This window comes from Silene latifolia, chromosome Y, assembly GCF_048544455.1.
Source record: "Silene latifolia isolate original U9 population chromosome Y, ASM4854445v1, whole genome shotgun sequence".
In the NCBI taxonomy this organism is placed as follows: Eukaryota; Viridiplantae; Streptophyta; class Magnoliopsida; order Caryophyllales; family Caryophyllaceae; genus Silene; species Silene latifolia.
This window is the reverse complement of record NC_133538.1, coordinates 131795040-131809508: the sequence shown is the minus strand read 5'-3', so window position 1 is coordinate 131809508 and position 14469 is coordinate 131795040. Positions and strand designations below refer to the sequence as shown.

Below are 14469 nucleotides of genomic sequence, written 5' to 3'. Positions count from 1 at the left end.
TCGGGAAGCAACCCGGATGGAATAAGCTTTCTTTAAGCAAGTGACCTTTTTTGTTTTATTTTATCGTTTGATTTATTTGAGTTGTAATTAGGACCGTTTGCTACTAAGACAAGTGGGACACGTGCTTTGGTTTTTGCTGGGAGATATGTGCTTTATTTTCAGGTGCACCGGTAAAGAGGCGAGTCATCTTGGCAAACTATGCATGAAAGACGGGTTTGTGCTGCGTATAGAGCAGAAAAAAGTCGACCGACTGGTTGTTTTATTCGATCGACTGGTTGTCTTGGTCGAAATCAGCACGTTATTTAAGGAGATGATGATCCCAATTTTGCTGTGGGTGATGATTAGTGGCAGCTGGCCACGACTTCCCTTGTTTTTGTCTGGTTTGGGAAGGTCATTTAATTGTAAGTTCCCTTTGCTTCTACTTTCCTTTATTTGTTTTCATCTCGTTTCTCATATCCCCCTTTCCCTTTATATTTTGCACTGCTACTGGTATTTGCTGAACACAATGAGGGCATTGTGTGATTTGGTTTGGGGAGGGTATGCATCTGTCTGTTTGCATCCATCTGCATTTTTACTATATTTCTTTTTGCATGTTTATTGCATTTTCGTATGCATTGTTTTTCCTTTCCACTATAAGAAACTCAAAAAGCTCAAAAAAAAAATTGAAAAATTTGAAAAAAATTACAAAAACATGTTCTTCTTTTGCATATTAGGTCGAGTCGGAACGGTTAGATAACAATGATGAAATTGCTTATGTGCTTTATTTTTAGCCCAAGCCTTGCTTTGCAAATCTTGTACGGTCGTTGCATAATCTACAAGTTTGTGATCAACTTTTCTGAACGAATAAACTTGACTTAATATCGGCAAACTACTCAAAATTTTTGAGGTATAGAGCTTATTAAACTGATGACATTCATGATCAGTTTTATGCTAGGATGAGAGTAGTACTCCTTATGAGACATGTAACATCATGTAATATCAATTTGCATAAACATGTTTTTGTATCTTAGTACCTGTATACATTCGGGTTAGTGGCGGTGTCACATGTGGAGAGGTATCCTTTTTCTTCTTATTTTACCCCTGAGCCTCACATAGCCATATTGACTTGTTTTGGCCCAATTGCTAACCACAATCCTATATAGCCTACCTGTCAAGCCAGTACGGTTAATATTTTTGGGTATGTGTGTATCTGTCGATCGTGGCGAATCTTTTTGTTGTGAAGGGTCTGAAAAGAAGGAAATAGAAGAATGATAAAAGAAAGAAGTTGGAAAAAAAAAAGGAAAAAAAAAACGTGAAAAGGAAAAAAAAAAGAGAATAATAGAAAATCAAGTTGACAAAGAAGATGGTTTACTCCTATGCACATGTTCCATATTATCTGAGGAGTAATTTGTTTTGGTGTGTGAGTTTATGCCAGATTTGGCATCGTTTTATCTTATATGGTTGGGTTGTTGAACGGGATTTGTTTGCTATTGGTTGCGTTTTGGTACTAGCTTGGCTCTTACCTCCACTTTTGCAAAAATGTTTTGCCCCTTCTTACCTAATTCCCTCACTTCACCATATTTGTAAGTCCTCGTCATGTAATTTGGTCCTGTTTGGTTGGAATGTATATGTACGGTCGGTAGAGATGACCATCATGTTAGACTGCATGCATGTTCTTATAGGTTGCAGTTAGATGAGTGACATATTTCATTCTATCTTACATTATATACTTACCATGTTCTTTAACGAGTGGTGAGCGACCCATGAGAGTCCGATATATATGAGTCTTCCAAGGTTGAAGGTTCAGTAAGTTGTTTCATACGTATAAATCGTTTGCAGTCGATTATGCACTTTTGTTTGGCTACGTGCATTAAATTGGTTTGGGCGTATGAAGCATAGTTAGCTCTGAGCTTGCTTACCGTTCCATTAGTTGTTTTTGTCCTTAGTCTTTGCTTGCTTGGGGACAAGCAAGGGTTTGGTTTGGGGAGTTTGATGCGTGCCTATTTCATACATTTACTTTACTCATTTGCACGCATTTCTATGCTTATTTAGTAGTGGCTAGCTACTATTCTCCCATGAATCGACTACTTTGGGTTATTTTGTATTTCTTGCAGATATGGACCCGAAAGCAGGATTAAACAAGCCAAAACCCGTCCCCGGAGTTGCATTATGGATACTAGTAAAGTTAGGCTCGGGAATGATCATCTTGGAATGCGTGAAGACGAAAGGAATCATGATTAAGTGATGATTGACACTGCTGTTCACCCAGAAAAAGTCGATCGAATGGACAAAGTGGTCGATCGACTGCTTTTGCTTAGAGAATTAGTCGATCGACTAGAATTTTGGTCGATCGACTATTTTCGTACCAGGCCGTGTTTGCTTAACTTTTTATTTCGGCCCATTAGTCGTTTAATTAATAATTATCAGCTAATTCTATATAAACACAAGCTGAGAACTTTATTAGGGCATATTTCACTTTGGCATAAACTAGTTTACATGTTACTTTGCTCCTTCGATTTGAGATCTAAACTGGTAATCTTTCTCTTCTTATTTCGGTAATTTCAATTGTTCTTCATTCCTTATTTTCATTATCGTCTTTTTATTATTCTTATTCGCTCCGCTTTATGCTAGTTTACCTATTTAGTTCCGCTAGTATTTAAGGGATCTGCGGTTCTATGACATAATATTTTAGGGTTTTAGGTCAAGCTGTTTACTCCATCTGAATTGTTAGTCGTAGCATCTAATAGCGGTTTGATTGATTAAGTGCCCGTAATTAGTTAACCATCTTGTTAAACCTTGACCTGGATCGAGAGATTGGAAAAGGCGAAGACTTGCTATGAACAATAGAATATTCTAACTAGGGTGAGAGCTACATTAGATTTCTATGGCGAATAGTGGACCGAGAGGACCTGTTCAGTACCCTTCAGACCGTTTATTGCTGACCGTTGACTCTACCTTAGATCGTTGTAGACCGCGGTGAACCGACCGTCTGAGCTATTTCTCTCTTATTTAAATTCGTTTATAATTTGCTTTCTTTTGTTTGCTACCTTGGTTATTAGACAAACCCATCTCAAAACCCCCAACCTTGTGACTAAGACAGACTTGAATTGACATTTAGATTTGTAAACAGCCTCCCTGTGGATACGATCCCGACTTTCTTGATGCATTAGTTTAGGCCAATTGGTTTATTTTTGGTAGGTATACGATTAGCCTGTCAATTATCATTTACTCCATCAACCCCACCTGCCCGTCACTTTCCCCTACCCCCCTCATCCCTTTCCATTTTTTAGCAAAACCCAGCAAAACAACACTCACCTTCCTTCCCTCTCCTCCGATCAATTCTCAATCATTCCCACAACAATGGCGGCCAAAACCCTTATTCGCACCGGAACATCCTTCGCAACTCGGCTTTTCAACTCACCAAACCCTAATTTCGACATCAAAGCTCTTTCTTTCACCTTCACTCACTAATTCTTCCCTATTTCACTTCTTCCCTAATTCCACCCAAATCGACGCCATTTCATGCAACACCTTGTCTTCCTTACTTTTTCCACTACCCGATGTAACGGAGGTTGAGGATAACGCATTGGAGATTGTGAAGAATTTTTACCTTTTTGGTCATCCTTATCTTGATTTCCTAATACAAGAAGATGCAAGTTTGGACAACCCAGGGCAGTTTTGCGACGGAATTGTGTTCATTGAAGGTAAAACAGGTAATGGTGATAGGTTACTTGACATTATGTCAAGATTTCGTGTTTATATGTTGTGGTTTGTTACTAGTAGTGTTAAAGTGTGAATCTTTGCATCTTTTTCTTGGACTGTTTTTGAATGATTGAATGAGACGGAATACTACGAGATTTCCAGCTATAATTGCAGAGATTACATGACTTATAGTACTTGGCAGTGTATATGTATGAATTACATTATTTATATGAATTAATTCTGTCCTGCTTGTGCTTAGAAATTCGTCTTAAATTTTTTTTGCAATGCACTGTTTTGATCAGCCTAACTGAGGGCGGTTTGGAAAGGAAAAGAATGAACTTGCTGGAGTTTGTAAAGTGTTAATTTTTGGTCTTGTTCTTGTCTTAAACATGTCTTAAATGGACTCGGTATGGGTGTCGTTTTCAGCAGGTATTTGTGTTGTTTTTTGGACTATTTTGGGCATGAAATTATGGTGTTTATATGGACTGTTTTGGGACGAGAATAGGGTGTGTGTGGGTTCTGTTCTTGGGCATGAAATTATGCTATTTTGGGACTGTTTTAAGACCGAAATTGGGACTATTTTTGAGTCAGCTTTGCAGGTACTTCGGGGCTATTTTGGGTAGTCATAATGAAGGGTTGTGTGGTCTATTTGGACAGTAAAAAATGATGGTCGTGTGGGCTGTTGTTGCATAGTTTGGGTGTCTTTGTTTGGTTGGTGGTTTGAGATAACTTGTTTGCATCCATCTTGAGTGTATATCCTAGAATAATTTGGGTCATTTGTGTAGTAACTTCCATCTCGAAATGATGTGTGTAATGGACTGTGTTTGGGCGGGGTTTTATGCGTTTTATTCTTCTATATTGGGCAGGAAACGTGGATTGTTTGACATGGTTGTGGGGCCGCGACAAGGGCTGTCCACGGCCTGTTCTTAGGCTGCTCATGGCTGCCCTGTTTGGGCGGTTGTTTAGGTGGTGGTAGGAGCTGTTTATGGTTGGATGGTGGCTGTTTTAGAGTGGTAACCGTGGCTGGTTTGGGCAAGAGTAGGGACTATTGTGGGGAGTGCAGGGGGACATGGTTGGGCAGCAGCCTGCCTGACTAGGTAGTGGCCTGGCTGGGCACGGTTGTGGCCTGGCAGTGGGGCCAAGGCTGGCTGGATGCAGCCTTGGTCCCGGATAGTTTTGAGTCGTGTATAGGGCTGTCCAATTGACACCTTTGAGTCGTGTTTGGGTGCTGTCCAAAGGGTCTTTGAGTCGTGCTTAAGGATTGTCTTGACATAAGTTGGTTTATTTGAATTATTTTAATTTCCGTCTCGTGTTTCATATAACGTAATCCGTTAATATAGTTCATTTATATATTTTTCTCACAGAATAATAACCGTGAAATTCATTATTTAATTATATCATTTATATAGGAAACGACATGTTTTCATTTTAAGATGAGTCCAATTCAATTATTTATGTTTTATAAGTAATAAATGGTCTATCTTACATTTGTGTCATTTATAATTCAATTCTTGTTTTGCCCTTTATAAATGGTTTGGTTCCATTCCTTTACATTTTTATTCAAGTGACAGGTATTTAAGAAATGAGTTATTAATTCATGTTTACGGGTGTAAATGGGGTTGGAATGTCTTACTTGGATTGTTATTTGTCCATTACATTTCTTCTTCCCATGTATGTTTGTTTTGCTAGACTCACTATGGTACAAGTATGAAAGAATTATTATAAATAATTACTTGTAGTGATTCGTATTCTTACGATAAGGCCTTTATGCTATACCTTTTTGCTTGACTTATCTTTGCGCCTCTTTCGGATTGTCCTGCGGATTGTGGGTTTAGCACATATCTTCCGCCTCTTTCGGACTGTCCTGCCGATTGTGGGTTCTCAATTTCCGATCTGTCTTCGAGTCTTGGATACGAACTATTCTGCCGCATGTCGAATCGGGAACTGAGTCTTGGGAGTACAATTGTCATCCTACCAGGGGAATTATATATATTGAGTATTAAAGGTCTTGCTTGGTTATAAATATTGGTATATGTCATTCAGGGCAAGTATTGTGCCTTGTATTGTTTGGTTGTGAGAGTCTTGGTCCTATCGGATATTAGAGGTGAGCTATAAGCCCTCTAGTTGCGATATGATCGTCAGGATTGATGTTCCCATCCGTTCTTATAGTGAGATTCAAGCTATAAGTATGAATGTGACATTAGTAGCCACGTCCCGTGCAATGTTTGTTAAGTGGTTTTCTCAAGTAATGGCTATGGTTTCTATTCTTGTAATTTGCATTGATTGATCCCTCACTTAACTGTTTCATATGATTCGGATTCTAATCTCATATCTATGTTGTATTTCCTTGAAATGCGTGCTTTTGGATAAATGACCGTATTCTTGTCTTTCATATTATTTAATTGTCTCACATGAATAGTTGACTCTTAATTATGCTAATGTTGATCTATCTTGTTCCATCTCATTTAATTGCCATGTTTAAATATAAACTTGATATTCATATCTTTTGTAAGTATCTTATATGACTTACCTGTTTTAGTTCTTTGTTATGTCCATTTTGACATTTTGTGGGTGGGAGAAACTTGAGTTACTCCCCACTAACTGTGGCATTCATGTTTACATGAATGACAAGTATTAGTTGGTGCATCTATGGGGTGAAGACATGTGTGAGCTAGCAAACACCTTGGACTAGTAGTCAGTTTAGTAGGATTGCTTAGACTCACCTTTTATCATTTGTCATTCGAGGATATATTTTCCCTCACCTTGACTATCACGTTTGTATAATTTAAATCTTTATTTCCGCATTCTTTATTTGTGTTTTAGATTTTATGAGCCCGCGCTTTAAATTTTAAAAGCTTCAAAATTTTCCTAATTTCCGCTTAAATTTTATAAGTTATATTTTCCGCGTTATTGCGGGGGTTCATAGTTGGTATTTGAGCCTATGTTGCTCCCGACGCACACACGTGTATCCCAAACTTAATTTTGAACTTGACGTTAAATAATAAATGAGATGGGTAGAACTAAGGACCTAAGTTGGTAGTCTCTTTGTGTATGCTTCGTGGTAGGTTCTAACATGTTTGTTGATTGTCAATCGTTTTTGTTCCCTTGGATCAATAACCGTGAACTTACCTACGTGAATATCAAGAATTGGTGCCTATTGCCGGAAATTGAATAATGCTTCTACTCCCTCTAAAATATTCCTCGTTCTTGTGTACCTTGCCTTGTTCTTTCACTTCTTGATGCTTATTGTGTCTTCTAAACTCTCTTTTCTTTTACTTTGGAAGTTACTCTTATACCCTCCCAACTTGTCCTTTGTTCCTTGCCTATCCTCCCTTTACGCCTTTTAGATAGTTCTTTTTCTTTTGTGGGATGTTAATCTTGGTTGGCAAATTTGACTTTTGAGGAGTTTGTTTGTGGTTGACCCATAACTCTGGTTTTGAGGGGTTCTGATGTTAGAAAGACTTAGATATTGTGATGAGGCATACTTAGTGATTCTTATACCTAGTTCCTTGATAAAGTGAGTATAATTGATTGTTGGATTCTGTGTGTTAAGAGTGAGTTGCCTATGTTACTAAACTTATAAAACTTGGCTTTGTTGTTTATGTTTGGGATTTGAAAGCTTAGCGAGTTGAGCGTTGTTACCATAGGAGTAAACATGGAGTAAGGTTTATGATTTGAGTTTGGAAAGAGATACCTTTAAGATGTTGATAACCATACACAGATTGGTGTCACCTTTTGGCGTTGTCGGGCATGAGTATAGCCTTGTTTGTAGTTTTGGTCTTGTTTTGTAGATGTCGTTGTGGATGTTTAGTGATTGGGAATTGTTGAATCACGACTGTGGTGAAGTACTTTGTTTCATAGATTAGCTTAGATGTGAAGTAACATAAGTATTTTGAGGAAATCCTTGGGAGTGATGTGGTTATGAGTTTTTTTGTTAGGAAGTTTTTAGAACTCATTTAGGATGATGTTGTTATTTGAGATTTTAGTATCTGGCGTTTTCTTGTTGTCTAATTTCCCTTATTCTTTGACCATAAGCGTTACCATTCATACCTCTCTTCCATGCTTCGTCGTGCTCCTCCTTTAAATTTGACACTCGTAACCTATGAAACTCTATCTTTGACATCCTCGTTGACCTTACCTCGACTCTCACCCCAAGGAAGTTCGTCATAGTTCTTTTATTGGTTAAGCTAGAATTCTCTTAGCGTGCTTTGTAATTGTTTTATCTAAGTTACTTTTCTTTTGTGCTATTTCTGAACAATTCAAACTACCATTTTTGATTCGTTGTTAAAAATTTATGTTACTTTTACAAAACTTTACCTATTTTAAAGGTTTGAAAATGAAAATTTGATTTAGTTCCCTATTTGTTCTTTGAGTATAGACTCCTTTACCATGATTTTTAATTGCTACACCCGAGAGTACTTTTAATTTTGCTCAATTTCTAACTAACTTTGATCCATTTATGATTTATTTGTCAAAGCTTGATGTTATATTTTCAAGAATTTGACTCCTTTCTCGAGTTTAACAAATGAATCTTTTAATTTTTATTTGGCTTTAGCAAAAGAAAATTTGGTTGGATTACCTTTTTCTTTTGGTTTTAACGTTGATAGGATGTTGGAACTCGTTATTAGAGACGTTTAATAACTTGCTCTACGCTTGTCGGCGAATGATTTTGTTTTAAATTTATCTTTGACTAGGAAAGTTAGCGCCCTTGTGTGCACGACAAGAGCAATTTCGTTCCATGAAGGACACTTATGGTTTTGAAAACTCTCCATAAATGTTTTTGGAAGTATTTTGACTTTGGATTTCTGCAAATGATTTGGTTTTTGGCCTTATCTTTGATTTGGAATGTGATGTTCTTGAATACGCAACGAGAACACTTCCGTTCCTTTGACGAGAATCTGGTACTGTTGGAAAATTCTACTTGAAAATTTTTGAAAGAATTTTAATTCTCACAAAGGATAACCTTTTAATGTTTTGGTTACCGATTTCAAAAGTCCAGTTTTACCTTTATAACCTTTCATTTTCCCTTTTTAAGTTTCGAGGACGAAACTTTTTAAAAGGTGGGGTGATTGTAACACCCGCGAATTTCTCATTTTGACATTTATAATTTATTTGACCATTGAATTACTTTATTTTATATTTTTAAATTATTTAATTTAATTAATTTGTTTTAAACATGATTTTTAAAAAAGTAATATTTTAAAGCTTAAATTATATAAAATTATATATATAGTCGAATATTAATAATAGGTGATAATAATAAAAATAATAATTCCGTTTTATGTTAGCATCTAGCAAATATCGTCGCATTTCTCTTGTAAAGCTTTTTTTTTTATTTCGGACCAACTCGATTCTGACAACCCAACACACTCACCTACTCTCTTACAATCTAATTTAAATAATCTTATTATTATTATTATTATTATTATTATTATTATTATTATTATTATTATTATTATTATTATTATTATTATTATTATTATTATTATTATTATTATTATTATTATTATTATTATTATTATTATTATTATTATTATTATTATTATTATTATTATTATTATTATTATTATTATTATTATTATTATTATTATTATTATTATTATTATTATTATTATTATTATAAGATGCGCGCAGCTTTCATTAAAATAAAAGAGAAAGGGAAAAAAACAGAAAGAGAAAAGGAAAAAAAACGAGTGAAAAGCAACCTGGTAGAGGGTACCCAAACCAGACGACAACCACCAAAGATGATGACGAAAAGGGACGTCCGACGCGGCAAATGCTACCACGGCGACCTCCTCGGAAGGGTCCCAAAACAACGGCGAAAAAATCGAAATAGCAGTAACCCTAATCTCAAAACGCAATGAAAGGAACGCCACAACCCACGTTTGGAACAACGGCGACGTGAGGTTGCTGCGCGATTGAGAGTTGACGGCGGCGTGAGGTGGCGGCGGTGGGTGTGATGACAAGCACAAAGAAATGCCCTAATCGCCCTAATCGCTGATCGCTCCCTCACCTCTCTATTATTATTATTATTATTATTATTATTATTATTATTATTATTATTATTATTATTATTATTATTATTATTATTATTATTATTATTATTACTATTATTATTATTATTACTATTACTATTATTATTATTATTACTATTACTATTATTACTATTATTACTATTACTATTATTACCATTACTATTATTACCATTACTATTAGTATTATTATTATTATTATTATTATTATTATTATTATTATTATTATTATTATTATTATTATTATTATTATTATTATTATTATTATTATTGATGCGTGCCTATTTCATACATTTACTTTACTCATTTCCACGCATTTCTATGCTTATTTAGTAGCGGCTAGCTACTATTCTCCCATGAATCGGCTACTTTGGGTTATTTTGTATTTCGTGTAGATATGCACCCGAAAGCAGGATTAAACAAGCCAAAACCCGTCCCCGGAGTTGCATTATGGATACTAGTGAAGTTAGGCTCGGGAATGATCATCTTGTAATGCGTGAAGACGAAAGGAAGAATGATTAAGTGATGATTGACGCTGCTGTTCACCTAGAAAAAGTCGATCGACGGTACAAAGTGGTCGATCGACTGCTTTTGGTTAGATAATTAGTCGATCGACTAGAATTTTGGTCGATCGACTATTTTCGTACCAGGCCGTGTTTGATTAACTTTTTATTTTGGCCCATTAGTTGTTTAATTAATAATTATCAGCTAATTCTATATAAACACAAGCTGTGAACTTTATTAGGGCATCTTTCACTTTGGCAGAAACTAGTTTACACGTTACTTTGCTCCTTCGATTTCAGATCTAAACTTGTAATCTTTCTCTTCTTATTTCGGTAATTTCAATTGTTCTTCATTCCTTATTTTCATTATCGTCTTTTTATTATTCTTATTCGCTCCGCTTTATGCTAGTTTATCTATTTAATTCCGTTATGCAATTCTTAGTTTTCTCTTCTACATCAATTGTTGTCTTTCATTTAATTATGCATAGCTAATTCCTTTACGCTAGGATTTAGGGGATCCGTGGTTCTATGACATAATATGTTAGGGTTTTAGGTCTAGCTGTTTACTCGTAGTATCTAATAGCGGTTTGATTGATTAAGTGCATGTAATTAGTTGACCATCTTGTTAAACCTTGACCTGGATCGAGAGATTGGAAAAGGCGAAGACTTGCTATGAACAATAGAATATTCTAACTAGGGTGAGAGCTACATTAGAGTTCTAGGGAGAATAGTGGACCGAGAGATTGGAAAAGGCGAAGACTTATGCACATGTTATGTTTGATGAAATGCGAGCCTATGAATCCTTGCATTTTTTACCCATCACCTATCTTTTCAATGAGACTTGTAAGACATAAACCAACTCGAGTCTCATTAGACCATGCATAATGTTGAATAGGAAGGATTAAGTCGACTTGTAGGTGTTGTACAATCTAATCGATTCGGCTCCGGGACCCAAACCTTCTTATGGATTGTGAGATATACACTAACTCGATCCCATCACAATAATAATTGCTTGCATATAATTTGAGAACATTTTTGTATGATCAACTCCCATGAATCCCCTATCAACCCATGACACCCTAGTGCTTTTAATCAATTGTTTACATCTCATTCTAATCATCTTGCTTGTGTTTATCATTTTACTTTTATATTGTTGATTAGTTTAGTTGATCTCCTATCTCAACCAAAATTGTGACACCCTTAGACACAACCATTTGCTATTGAAAATCCTACATCAATACCCGTCCCTTGGGATCCGACCTTTGCTTGCCTCTTTACTAAGAGTAGTTAGTGAAGTTATAAATATTGTTATGGTTGGGTAGCTTTTGACGACGAGTTTTACGACCACACCAAAAAATAGCGCCGTTGCCGGGGACAATGTTAACTTGATTTGATTTTCTTTAATTGTTTTTAGTTGTGTCTTTCTTTACCTTGGGGAAGTCAATCTCCTCAAGATTTGTTCTAATTATTTTCGAGTTGTTTGATATTTTGCATGTCTAGGAGATCACAAGGTAACTTGTTAGCCATTGATCTTGAAATTGAAAGATTTTTGACCAACAATTGAAGACTTGCTAGAAATACTTTGAGAGGTATTGGTGATATTGTGGACATTCAACCAAATAACATTGAGTTCATCAACCCTTTTGCAAGAGAAGGAGAGGATAACCTAATACAAAACCAACCACAAAATCAACCCACAATACCTAAATTTTCATCACATTCCGTACCAACCGAGGAGAACCTACCAAATGGTACTCCTACACCACAACATTTAACCGGTAATTTCATTGCCAAATTCGCATTTATACAATTATTTGAGAGAAGTCAATTTGGAGGGATGCCTAGTGAAGACCCTCATTCTCATATGGAGACTTTTTGTGACTATTGTGATGCGATTTCTCAAACCGAAGTTACTCAAGACCAAATTCGATGGGTCTTATTTCCTTTTTCTTTGATTGGTTCCGCGAAACAATGGTTGAAGAACCTAGATAAGGCTACTCTTGGTATTGATTCTTGGAAGAAATTGGCACTTGCTTTCTACAAGAAATTATATCCTCCGGAGAAGACTAACATGTTGAGAGCCCAAATCATCGGGTTCAAACAAAGGGATAAGGAATCTTTGTATGAAGCATGGGAGAGATTCAAGGACACTTGTCGATCTTGTCCACACCATGAACTTAGCGAGTGGTTCCTTGTACAACAATTTTGAAATGATCTATATGAAGACTCCCGAAACATTCTCAATATGGGATCAAATGGTATGTTCACCGAAGTCGATGACAATCAAACATGGAATAAAATTGAAGAAATGGCGGTCCATAACTCACAATATAGTAGACCTCGGAAGGCTACTAGAGGAGGAAAGCATGAGGTGGATTCCAATACTCAATTGGGTGCTCAACTTAGTGCTCATATTGATACCATTAATTTAAAATTTGAGAAGGCTATGGCTAAACTTGAAGAGGCCTCCAAATCACCCAAGCAACATGTTAATACTAAGGTAGCATCATCATCAATTCCAAGTGGAGTATGTGAGAGTTGTGGAACTTTGGGACATAACCAAAGTGAATTTAGGGGAACAAGTGAACAAGTGAATGCTTTCCAAGCATTAAAAAGTGGCACCCCTTATTCCAACTATTACAATGAGAATACCAAATTCCACCCCAATATTTCATACAAAAGTCAAAATGTTCAAAACCCTCAAACATACACCCCACCTCCAATGAGAAACCAAGCTCAAAGACCCTTTTACAATCAAAACAAAAGTTATCAAAATCAACCTCCATACAATCAAACAAATGACAAAGGTTTTGATGTTCAAAAAGCGGTCCTCCAAATTCAAAAGAACCAACAAGAGTTTTTCACTCAAATGCAAAAGGATAGCCAAGCAAAAGATATCACCATCAACAACATACTAGCTCACACAAAGATGTTGGAGACCCAAATGTCTCAATTAGCATCTTCTAGTTCTCAAAGACTAAAGGGGCAATTACCACCTCAAGGTAATCCCCCAAGACATGAGTCAGTGAGTGCCATCCATTTGAGGAGTGGTACAAGGTATGAAGGGCGGAATAGGCCCATTGATGAAGATGTTGTGAATGCTAGTGACAAGGAAAGAGTTGAAAACTCTAAGAAAGAAGAAGAACCCACCATTCAAGAAGTTTAAAAGAAGAATGAAGAGAAGGCTAAGGAGAAAGAGCCTATTATGATTAGACTTCCATTTCCAAGTCGTCAAGCTAAGCCTAAGTTTGATGAACAACTTGGAAAGTTTATGGAGATTGTGAAGAACTTGGAAGTCTCAATTCCATTTACGGAATTAATCAATCATGTTCCGGCCTATGCGAAATACATGAAAGATATTCTTACAAAGAAGAAATCCATCCGGAAGCTAGAGACTATTGCATTCACTAAGGTGAATAGCGCCATCCTACAAGGAAGTTCACCACCAAAACTCAAGGATCCGTGAAGTTTCTCTATTCTATGCACCATTGGCGACACTACAATCAACAAAGCTCTATGTGACCTTGGGGCAAGTGTGAGTGTCATGCCATACTCGGTGTTCAAAAGGCTAAAAATGGGTGAAATCAAGTGTACTAATATCACACTTCAAATGGCGGATCGATCAACGAAGACACCTTTAGGGGTATGGGAGGATGTGCCGGTAAGAATTGGCAAGTTCTTCATCCCAGTGGACTTTGTTATTGTTGACATGGAGGAAGACTCCAACATTCCTATCATTTTAGGAAGACCATTCTTACACACCGCAGGAGCGGTGATTGATGTGAAACATGGAGAGCTCACACTTGAAGTTGGAGACGAAACAATCACTTTTAACCTTGACAAGGCAATGAGAGCTCCCCGCTTACATGAGCCATGTTTCATGTTTGATCATTATAGCCGAGAAAGTGATAGGAAGAAGTCGGCATCTCAATATAAAGGACAAGCTATGGGTAAAGAATCACCACCCATATGGGAGAAGAAAATGGATAATCTCCAAGATGCTCCATCCAAAGAGCAAGAAAGTTTCAATAAGAATGAGAGCTTCAATAGCTCACCACCACTCATACCAACAGAAGAAGAAGGCCTCATCGGCCATAATGACAAGAAGGAAAAGGAGGAGTTCTCATCAACTCATGACACTATTGGGGAACAAGTAGATGAAGTATGCGGTCTATGGGATGATGAGTTTGAAGGGTTAGTCAACCTTTATATTGGTAATGCTATGACCCAAGACCAAGGCTTTGGTGACTATT

At 36.6% G+C, this 14469-nt stretch overlaps 1 non-coding gene across 1 annotated transcript; it reads right to left on the bottom strand.

Moving 5' to 3' along the window:
• Positions 1-12287: 12287 nt before the first annotated feature.
• LOC141635634 (small nucleolar RNA R71) lies at positions 12288-12394 on the bottom strand. Its single transcript, XR_012540307.1, has one exon. It is a non-coding gene; the product is annotated as a small nucleolar RNA R71 (small nucleolar RNA).
• Positions 12395-14469: the final 2075 nt, after the last annotated feature.